The sequence below is a fragment of the Tenrec ecaudatus genome, chromosome 6, assembly GCF_050624435.1.
Source record: "Tenrec ecaudatus isolate mTenEca1 chromosome 6, mTenEca1.hap1, whole genome shotgun sequence".
Lineage (NCBI taxonomy): Eukaryota > Metazoa > Chordata > Mammalia > Afrosoricida > Tenrecidae > Tenrec > Tenrec ecaudatus.
Genome location: NC_134535.1, coordinates 108576634 through 108588451, shown reverse-complemented (window position 1 = coordinate 108588451; position 11818 = coordinate 108576634). Strand labels below are relative to the sequence as shown.

Genomic DNA, 11818 nt, shown 5'->3' with positions numbered 1-11818 from the left:
TGTCTCCCTTCACCCACTTTTCTGTTTTCTGTTCCCCAGGGAGGAAGTTATGTAGATTCCTGTAATCCGTTCCCCCTTTCCACCCCACCTTCCCTCCATCCTCCCGGTATTGCCACCCTCACCACTGGTCCTGAAGGGATCATCCGTCCTGGATTCCCTGTGTCTCCATTCACATTTGTTCTCGTTTTTAATGTTTTCTGCTTTCTTTTGATTGAAAATTTATGTTTCATTTTGTTATTGTCGTTTTTAGTTTTTTGATGCTTTTCTGCATATGAAGTCCAGGTCAGGGACATGTAAAGAGACAGCAAGCAAGTGGATAAAAGTTGGGACTTTGGCAGCGGGGATGGAGTTGAAACGAGGAGCTAATAACGATGAGTACAAGAGTGACCTGATTGTGGTGATAATTTCACAACTCTTGTGGATGTGATTTCACTATTGAATGATCTAATCTGTAAATTGTATGCCAAGAAAACTGTTGCAAAAAACAAACAATTTTTTTTAAGTATAAGTTTTTCATTCTAATGCTGTCAGTCAAGCAGAATAGAGTTGTCTCACTTTAAGGATCCCAGATCCATCAGCCTGGGAATGATGGCGTGGAGATGCTGACTAAAGCGCATGCTGTCTGGCTGCAGACGGCATCGACATTCGGACAGGACTGGCCATTTCTCCTCTCCGTGCTGCACGGCCCATTTCTACGATACAACTCTGCGCCATGTGGACCACATTTGTTGACATGCCTGGCCGGGCGCCCGCTGTCAAAAGCATGTCCAGCCATGTGGCTCATCCTCACCCACCACTTTATTTTTGCTGCACTTTCAACCAGATTTTGTGGCTAATGATGTAAACACTATGGTAGAGGATATGCCAGTGGACTGCTGTGCTTTTTCCTGTGAAGATTTCCAGAAAAACATTGGTTTTCACATGGTTTGCTATCTATGGTGAAACTGTAGGACGTTTAGAATCATCCTGAAGATAGGAAGGAAGCCCGAGGAGGCTGTGGGGGAGTCAGAAACGAGAAGGATTAAAGAACTAAAATGAAGGCAAGACATGAAAGTTGTTGACATTGATTTCATGGGCCTTTTTTCAGTACTTTATGTTCTTTCCAGTAATATTTCCCTCATTCTATGACCCTAGTTATGTAGTCATGGACTTAGGACACTGCCCGCTTCTCAGCACTCATTTTCATGTAAGTATTTGGTTTAACACCCTTTCTAGGCAGTAGCTGTCTTAATCGCCAACCACATTCAGCATAATATAACTTAAGCATGTTACATTGCTCAACATAGGGACGGAAGTGATATACATATATTTTTTTCTTACCTGGATGGAAGATATATATATATATATATTTTTTTCTTACCTGGGTTCCAGTTCATGCACTGATGAATTCCAAAGAGATTGTGTGTACATTGTCTTTGGGATCAGTGTATGGCTTCAGACACATTCTTTCAGTCACACATTGCCTTAGTCTTCTTGGGGTGCCTTAAAAAGGACTCAGTGAAAACAGTGGTTTATAGGGGAACCTTCTGGGCCCTTAAATTCAAGGCAGAGAGGGCAGTTCAGAAGCTTATGGTGACTAGTGTAGTGGTGGTGGGGGATTCCAAAGACACAATCTTGACATGTTTTCCTAAGGAGATGGGATGGTTATGAAGATTTATTATAAACAAGCTTTTAGGAAATTGTTGCTTTTTATAGTTTGTATTGTTTTATTCCATTTTTTAAATGAAAATTGAAGATTGTATCAGTGAGGCAAACGCCAGGAAAGCTGTGCTGAGGAATTGTTTTTCAATCACAATGCACCTGTTGTTTGTTCCTTTGAGAGTTGCAAGGGCTGATGTATGAGTATTTTGGGGGGAAATCTTACCCTATTCATCCTCTGGCTTTGATCTTGCCCCTTAAGACTTCTATTTGTCCCCAAACTCAAATAATACTTCAAAGAAAATGATTTGAGCCCCTCTAGAATTCCCAAAGTGCCATTTGCCGTGTTCTGAATAGAAAAGCAAGGGATTGTTTAGGAACGTGTTAGAGGGAAACGCCACCTTTTGGTGTCTATAGATGTAAATGTGTGTTTGTCTGGGTTGACTAGAGAAACAAATCTACACACACTCACATGTACATAAGAAAGAAGCTTTATATCTAAAAGTAATTGTATATTAAGAAAACATCCCTGTTCAAGTCCATAAATCCAATATTATCCCGTATGTATGATACTAGTCTATAAATTCCTCTTCAGATTCATGCAACACATACAATGATGCCAAATGCAGGAAGATCATAGGCCTGTGGCTGGAAAGTCTTGTGGATCCAGTGGTGGTAGAAGTACCTCAGAACTGGTGTGGGTCTCCATGTGGCTCCTACAGCTCCAGGGCTCTGGCTCCACCTGCATAGCTCAATGTGGCTTGTCAGCAGGAAGACTAAGCAGAGTGCGGGCCTGGCTTCCAGTGAGCTATTTTTCTCTTTCAGGTCTCCAAATGAGGTCATCAAGCTGTGCCCTGATTGGCAGGCTAAACACTACCCCTTCACTCTAATAGTCTCAAATTGACACCAGGTTATGTAACTATCACAAGATGGTAGTTATTTTGAGCAACAATACTTTTACATTTGTTACTTTTTAAAATACAAATTTCCATTTTATTTTATTTCCATTGTTGCAGTGATTTCTGACTTACTCCCATCTATGGGCACACAGAAGTTAGCCCAAAGTAGAACCTGTTTAATTAATATGCAATTGATAGCATTTTTAGTAACTTAATGGAAGGCCGAATGAAAACTCTGTGCTCTGTAAATGCCTGCTGAATTGAATTGAGAGCAACTCGGAGACTCGGACTAGATAGATGGGAGGAGAGATAAGAGTATGCTGGGAGGCTGAGGAGCATAGGGAGATTGAACATATGAGCACGGGTATAGTTGGGCCTCAAGAGAAGAAAGGGAAGCTGTCTCTCTTAGATGCTGTATTAATATTCTCTTACTGCAACACAGATGACATCAAAGCGTAGTACCTTAATAACTTTTTCATATGCTCAGAATTCTAGGGATAAGTAACTTAGACTGAGCCCAGTTGAGCTGGTCTTCTCCAGCTCTTGCCTGGGGTCATTCATGTGACTGCTGTCTTCTGGCAGCTGAACGGAGGCTCAGTGGTTTAAGATGGACTTACTCCCATGTGTGATAGATACTATTGTTTGCTGGCTGGTCCCTGTGTCCTTATCAGGTTAATTTTGTCGGGGTGTTACCGGGTAGCTCTATTCTAAGAGAACAAGCTCCAATCAGTGAACAAGCTCTTTTCAAATCCTTGGTAAATCATATTTGCTAATATCCCTTGGCCAAGGCAGGTTAGCTCGCCAATATCAGAATTAATGTGGGAGAGGATGATACAAGGGCCTGGTTGGAAGAGACACGATTCATTAAGGCCCATTACTGTAAAAATCTTCTACAATTGCTGTATTGTGTAATAAGAGTAGGGTTGGTGTTGATTCTAGTTCCCATACCAAGAGTTGCTAGGATCTGGAAATCAACACAGCTAGCACGCTAGTTGGACTAGAATATAGTGCTGCTTACAAACTGTCTTCTCAGAAGTGCTTCTGTGAATTCAGTTTTACTAGCTAGACATTTGCATGTGCACTTGGAATAATAGTGGCAGCTCTCCTCTGTGATATATATATTATTAAATTGGGTTTACAACTTTATAGACAGAGAAAATATTGTGGTGGCATGGCGTGCAATACTTAGATTGGCTGCCTACACTGGTTGGTGTTCATTGCTCCACATATGTACTGGGATGATAGCAACAGACGCAAATTTAGGGTCCTGACCTTTCAAATGTTCAACTTGGCCTTTTAATTGTTGATTACATAATTATGGTACTTTATCACTTACTCTGTCCAAATACCTACTATACTTTTTGGCATTATTTATATTTTGCTTAGAAACCAATCCAGCATAGATTGAAATCCAAGAGAGAACTATTGAATAATGGGTCCATAAGCCCCACAATTGAAGGGAGCACACAGTCTTAAGGAAACAACTTCAAATGCTTTTCATTAAAGGCCCTGGGTGACCAAGAGCTTGGGTGGCAAATTAAACTTTGTTAAATTAGCCATATTCATACTTCCCATATTGAAACATAGCCTTTCAATCTATGCTAAGCAACTATTGTAAAAATCATTTTATTATTTGGCAAGTTTTTAAGTGATATGAAAGGACAAGTCTGCAAAAGATCATTTGTAGCTTCATTCCCTGGCCAGTCTTGATTGAGTATCTGGGACCCTGTTTCTCCCACAGACCACAGGGTATACAGCATGGATATCTATATGGCATCTATGTCTATATACTGATATATCTATATAGTCTATACCTACATCATCTACCTATCATCTATCTATCTATCTATCTATCTATCTATCTATCATCTATCTCTATGAAAAATGGCACGGGGGCGCGTCGTAGCACCTCTGATTTCTCGTGGGGGAAAGAGAATGAGTCTTTATATTACCTCAAGGCCAATTCCTTTAAGCAGGCGTTGATCTTCTGAGACTCAACAAACCTTCTTGACCATTTTAAACAACCACCGTACCTCCTACAGCACTCTCTTTTCTGCTGGGTTTGATAATTCATGGAAATAGCTACACAAAACTCAAAGGCAAATCTTGTGATTTGGGGGCTGACTAGGGAAGTTACCAGGTTATCCGGTTTATAAGTCTACCTCAGAAATGCTCAGAATATAGTTTTTCCAGTCATGACAGTTTCTTCTCAACCATCCCTGAAGGCACACCTTTCTCTTGTCCTTAGCCTCTCAGTTTCACGATTCCTTGGCCTCTGCCCTGCTCAGGCAGTGCTAAACCTCTTTTAGTGCTGTTGATATATGTCCAATTGGCACAACATTCTGAAAAAGCCTCAACCCAAAGGGACCCAGCTCAAGCGCCACGGGTCTGCGAACCTAGTTCTCTAATTATATGCCTGGAGCCATCTCACTCTACACACCAGTCTTCTGCCCAAAGGCACTAAGTTGTACTGTACTCTTTGGGCTGAGAAAGCCCTGCTTTGTTTCGTGCTTGCGCTTCTTGGCTCTGCTGCTTCTCTGATGTTACAACTTTCTATCACTGAATTGAGGAGGTTTAGTGGTCAGGAATCTCAGGCTCTTCTGCTCTTGAGATGGGCCATTTTACAACCAGGAAGATGACAAAGTTACAAGCAACCATGTTAGATTTCCAAGCTTTTATAATCATAATTAGGTCTGTTAACAATTATGCAAATAAATCATATAATCTTATCCAAATCTTCTCCCACCTTTTTTTACCCAGGCCCATCAGGAAAAAGTTGTTTGGTTAGAAGAGACTTTGTAGGCTATAGATAGAAGAGCTATATGAAGTAATTCATTGTACCACTATATATATATATCTGTATACAGATGTATATGCATATATCTGTATATAGAGACATATATTAATATCTATTTTTATCTCTATATTTACATGAATATCCATATCCATATCTGTTTATATATACACAGACAAGTGGGTTTTCAAAAAGTTGTAGAAAAATGGTATTAAAAGATATTGTTATTTTCAGAGAATTTTTTGAAGTTCTTTGTGTATTTGTGTGTATATGAATAGCTATATATTACATTGTCAGAATTACTTCTTATTAAAGAGGACTAAGGTTCTTGTAGCCATGGTTTGTGTTAATTTCTCTCCCTTATTTTTTCCTTGGCAAATATTATTCACTGACAGCTTAATCTCAGGGGCTATGAATAGTCAGTTCCATATGCATGTAGGGCTCTTCCTAAATCAACTTATTAGTTGTGCCAGATGTTATTATGCTCCTTGAAATATAAGTTTAAAAGTGATCTTAGTGTAAGTTAATCGACAATTCAGTGAGCAGGTGTTCCATTTGATAGGTGGGAGTGGGTGTATTTAGCATATGAGAAAATGTGAATAATTGTGGACATAAATACGACTGTGATAGACTGAAAAAATGGCTTCAATTCTTTAACTTTTTTTGTTTCCATAGATTTTTATAATGTGGATTTGCAATATGGATTGCCCATCAAATGTTAGAACTTTTTCCTCCATCCTTAAAATCTGGACTAGTTTTTAGACTTGTTTGGGGAGTACAATGTAACCAGTCTGGTGGTGGTAGCATCAGGTCAAGATCTCAAGAAGTTTGCATGTCTGTCTCTTAGCTACACCTTTCTCATGCAAAGAAATAATGAGGTTACCTGTGGATAGATAAACTACACAAAGCAGAATTGAGCCATAAAAGCCTAGGCTAGTCTAGACGAAGCAGTCCCATAGACTACACACTCATATATAAACCCAGTAGAGATCACTTAGCCCTGGTTAAAATTAATAGAGGCACTCAGTCAATTCATAGGCCTATAAGAAGTCCCATGTGGTGGTCGGTTGAAGACACTGAGATTTGGGGTGGCTTGTTCTATGCCCTCCTTGACCTCTACCTGGTCTAGAAAGCATGCTTTAGAAAGCCTTGTACCAAAAGTCAACTGCAGAGTGTAGATTCCTTTCTGGTAGTCATCAAGAGCTACATTAGATCTCTGGTTTTCCTTACCAATTGGTTACATTCATAAACAGCATGGAATGGTAAGACTTTGGAGAAAAGATTGCACTTTAATTTTTATTTTAAGGTTCAATTTCTTACAAAATTAAGAAATTAGAATAGGTTTTATATCCTGGGTGTCTGCAGTGTAGAAACAAACTCTCTCACCCAGAACCAATCCACTAAATTAAGTGTGCTTATTATGTGCATCTTATGCTACCGTGTACTCCAGAAGTATTTATTTATTACCTACGATGTGCCAGGAATTCTTCAAGGTGCTGAAGATGTAGGGTGATGTAGTGAACAAACTAAACAAAGCTATTAATAATTAAAACTAGACAACAGGTATAAACCCAAATATCTTAGGAAGCTAGAGATCTGGAGTGAATTTATTTATCATATGATTCATTAATGGTGGTTCATTTGGCTGTTTTATTCATTTGAATGTGACCACCAAAAGAGTAGCATTGTTTTTTTTAAATTTATATTAGGAAAACAGCTACTTTCAACCCAAATTTGGTGTTGGATTTATACATGTCTTTTATTAACTTTGTAGTTATGATCAATTGTATTGTTTTTCAAAAACTTTTTTGCCCCTTTCCACCCCCCCCCCTTGTAGCAGAAGACTGTAGCATGGTGCTTCAATGACATCAGCATCAGGCTCGGCTCTCCGACTTTATGCAGTTAGTTCCCTTCCGCAGGACAACTAAATAGCTATACAATGCTGAACTCAAAGTGGCTGATGAGTTACATTGAACAAGAGCATGTGAGTGAAAGTGAGACATTATGATCAATGTTTCCAGTGTACCTGTGTCTGAGAATATCCCAGGATTTTAAGTTTTAAATAAAAAAAATCATTTTATTGGGGGCTTGTACAACACCATCCATCCATCCATTATCACAATCCATCCATCCATTGTGTCAAGCACATTTGTACATTTGTTGCCATCACCATTCTCAAAACATTTGCTTTCTACTAGAGCCCTTGATATCAGCTCCTCATATTCCCCCCCCTCCCCGCTCCCCCTGCCTCATGAACCCTTGGTAATTTATAAATTATTATTATTTTGTCATATCTTACACTGCCCGTGGTCTCTTCACCCACTTTTCTGTTGTCCATCCCCTGGAAAGTCCTAAGCAAACCAGACAAGTCAGTAACCCAAGAAATAACATGTGGCACAAACAAGATTTAAAACCTATTTTCGGGTTTCTCCATTTGCTTTGGCCTCTCCAACAAGATCAACAAGATGCCAAGTAAGGGTTGCTCTATCAGGTTGGGCCTTGACCTGAAGACATGGAACAGCGAGAAAGCTGACCCTCAATGAGTATGTAACAAGAGCAAGAAATTACCCTTGTTTTAGTAAGATGTTGAGATATTGGGGTTATTTGTTAGTACAGCATAGCTCAGGGTTCCTCAAATTGTCCCCCCCCCCACCCGCCACATGCGGCCTGCCTACGACATTTATCTGGCCTGCCGGGTGTTTTTGCCCGTTTGTTTTTTTACTTCAAAATAAGATCTGTGCGGTGGGGTCGGTGCACTCGGAGCTGTCGGAGTGTGAGAGCGGGACGGGAACCTGGTGGCACAATGTCTTTCTGCAGCTTCTCCGGGGGCGAGGTTTTCCAGAATCACTGTGAACCCGCTGTCTCCGTGTGTGCCAAGTGCGGCGAGCTGCTCTCCAGCCGCTCCTCGTCGCCGTGGCCAGCCTTCACGGGGACCATCCACGATGATAGTGCTGCCGAGCGGCCGGAGCGCAATCAGCCCGATGCCTTTAAGGTGTCCTGCGGGAAATCCAGCCACGGGCTTGGCCACGAGTTCTTCAGTGATGCCCCAAGGGGGGGGCAGTCCTGCTTCTGAATATTCAGCAGCTCCCTGAAGTTCATCCCCAAAGGCAACAACAAACCTGCCTCTGAGGGGAAGTAAGCGGGCAGCCCCACCCCAAGCAGCCACAGGCATCGGTCACCCCCCTTTAGAACTACAGCCTACTGGCCTTCAGGCGGGGGAGGGCTGGATGACAGGGCAGTGTTTCCTGATGACCCTACCCCCTGTGCCTGGATGGGACCGAGAGCTGGTTCACCTTGGCCTCTGAGGCTCGAGGCTGGGACTCTGGTCTTAGGGTGTCTGTGTCTTGAGAGACATAACACCCTTGGTTTCTCTCCTCAGCCTGGTGGCCCCTCCTGCCTGTCTGGTCTGACCCCTAGGAGTTCTAATTCCCAAAGGGGCTCCAGCCCTCACCATGGCACGTGCTGACCCCCTAAGTTGTGTGAGCAGATGCAACCACTACAAGGCCATGTCCCAATCGGTGGCTCCAGCCCGGTCACTGCATGAATCGCTCTGGACAAATCCTTCCAGGCTCACCAGGGCACTGAGGGTCTGTGATCTGCTGGGATATGCAGGCCCATTGCACAGCCCCTGAGTCCCAGGTCTCCATCTGTGTGGGGGAGCAGCCACTGATCCATGGTCTTCCTACCAGTCCCCGGTGGATCCTGGGCGGTCTTGTCCCACAGTCTGTACCTGCCAAGACTGCCCCGGGAGAGTAAGTCTAGTGTTCCTGGTGGTGGTCTCACTCTCACCAACTTTCTGAACTGATCGGCTGGAAACTAATAAAGCAAGGAGACCCAGCAGGCCGCCGTGTCCATGACTGGGTCTGTCTCCACCCTTATTTGTCGGCCACTGGAGATCCCCTCGCAGAGGGGCAAGGGGAGGAGATGAGTCAGTCAGGGTGCAATGTAGCACCAATGAAGAATACAGCTTTCCTCCAGTTCCTAAATGCTTCCTCCCCCACCAATTATCATGATCCGAATTCTACCTTGCAAGCCTGGATAGAGCAGAGGATGTACATTGGTGCAGATAAGGAGCTGGAAGCACAGGGAATCCAGGAAAGAGGGAACCGATTACAAGGATCTACATGTGACCTCCTCCTTGGGGGATGGAAAACAGAAAAGGGGGTGAAGGGAGATGTGGAACAGGGCAAGATATGACAAAATAATAATTTATAAATTATCAAGGGCACATGAAGGAGTGGGGAGCGGGGCGGGAGGGTGAAAAAAAGAGGACCTGATGCAAAGGGCTTAAGTGGAGAGCAAATGCTTTGAAATTGATGAGGGCAAAGAATGTATAGATATGTTTTAATATGTATGGATTGTGATAAGAGTTGTATGAGTCTCTAATAAAATGTTTTTAAAAAATGAAAGACTACTATCCCACTCAACTGAACCAAAATTAATTAGTGTTCTTCATTCCTTAATGCTTTGTGGTGGTTAATAAACCATTTTTAAATATGAAAAAAATGTGCAGAGTGCATAGGAATTTTGTTCATAGTTTTTTAAAAAAAACTATAGTTCAGCCCTCCAACGATCTGAGGAACAGTGAACTGGCCCCCTTTTTAAAAAGTTGGAGAATCCCTGGCATAGCTGAACCAAAATTGACTGATAGTTATCTTCTTGTATATTTAAGTTCTGAGAGCAAGTTTTGACATCATGTAAATGCTGAGTTTCTGAGGGCAAGGCACTGAATATTTTTATTTAAATCTTTCACATAACTTAGTAAGGTGATCAGATTTTAACATTGGTAAAGTGGGACACCCACGGGACACCATTGATAAAACTCATATCTTGGCAAAATAGCCACATGGCAGCCGAAAACCGTATACCCTGGTTTGTCGTGCATTCTTTCCAGTGTTAAAATCTGGTCACCTTTTTACTTAGGAGAGTGCCTCTCATGCACTGGAGTTTCTTGTTTGTTTTCTTTTTTATTGTGCATTGGGTGAGGTTTACATTTCAGATCGTCCACTTTGTGTTCCATAGTTGGAACTACTGATCAGCGTTCACACACTCCTTGATTTCTCCTCTCCCTCTGGTGGAATGCTGTCTCCCATTACACCTAAGTTAAACCCCGTCAGCACACCAGTCCCTTGTTTTGTCCTTTCCCTTGCCCTCCCCTCCTTGTCAGTCTTCAAAATCTCTTCCCTTTGTATGGAAATCGTTATTTTAAAAATATGCAAATTTCACCTTGTAGCAGTGGTCTCATAATATTTGACCTTCTGTGATTGACAACTTTCACTCAGCATGATGTTCTCCAGGTCCATCCATGACCTGAGCTACTCTGGGGTTTCGTGGTTTTTAAGCAAGGTATGATTTCCACTGTGAGGATATACAAGAATAATTGAATTCATTCTCCTACTGATGTGCATTTGGCTATTTGTCTCTTCATGTTCCTGCATGGGTGTTTTGATAGAAAGCTAACTTATTATTAATTATACTACGGCCCTCTTAATATCTGCTTACTTAGGTTCATTATTGCTTACTTCTGAGTAATAGGGGTATCATTCTGAATTTGGGTTGCTTCTGCTGACTTCAGACAGATCTGGCAAGCCAAAGTGTAGTCTCTCTGGCTAATTACATAGAAAAAAAAGTGAAGTGGGTTTAACAAATGTTGTTACCCCTCTTCCACCAGACTTGTCTCAGCTAGCATCACCTGGATTATCTCGGTGAACTGAATGCAAGCAAGGTTCCCTTCCGGTCAGACAGAGGGTCCATCCATAATTTGCTGGGAAAAGGCAGGGCCAGCCCCTGGATGGGTGCTGATTCTTGCTGCGTTCATGTGTCATAGTCAATCACACTGAACCTATTGGAGCCTGCACACTGCCAGCCTCCTCTAGTCACTGATGAAGCACTTTTGGTAATAGCATTCTCATTTCCAGACACTGCCTATTTTATCACTCACAATTGCAGGGAATTTTTGACATCCTGTTTCTGTGTGTAAGCATCACAGCGACTGTGTCAGTAAGTTTGTCGGTGCACGTGGTCTGTCGTGGCAGGAAATATACTAAATGGATGTGATTCAATTCTAAATATAATTAATAAATTACTAGGAAATATTTCAATTATGAACACCACTTATGTTTTGTCAAATACTCTATTTAATTCCGATGCTTAAACAGAACGCATGTCAAATGATTCTTTTAATAAGAGAAAATAGGCATCAGGATTATTGTGAAGTTGGTTTAGTGGCAAGCATTTATTTTAAATAGTATTACCTTCTATCTAAATTATGAACATTGAATATGCAAACACACACATTAGATCTGTTTAATTACCTGAATAATTATTCATTATGATAGCAAAGCAGAAAGGTACACTCTCGAGTAGACTGATGGTTCATCATTCTTCTTTCTATTTTTCAAAGGAGAAAAACTGAGATCAGAGATATGAACTAATTTTTTCCTAAAGTCATCCCAAGAGTAAGAGGGTTTGAAGTATATGTGTATAG

At 41.6% G+C, this 11818-nt stretch overlaps 1 pseudogene; it reads left to right on the top strand.

Annotated features, from left to right (window-relative positions):
- Window positions 1–8134: 8134 nt before the first annotated feature.
- LOC142451141 (methionine-R-sulfoxide reductase B1 pseudogene) lies at window positions 8135–8470 on the top strand (annotated as a pseudogene).
- Window positions 8471–11818: the final 3348 nt, after the last annotated feature.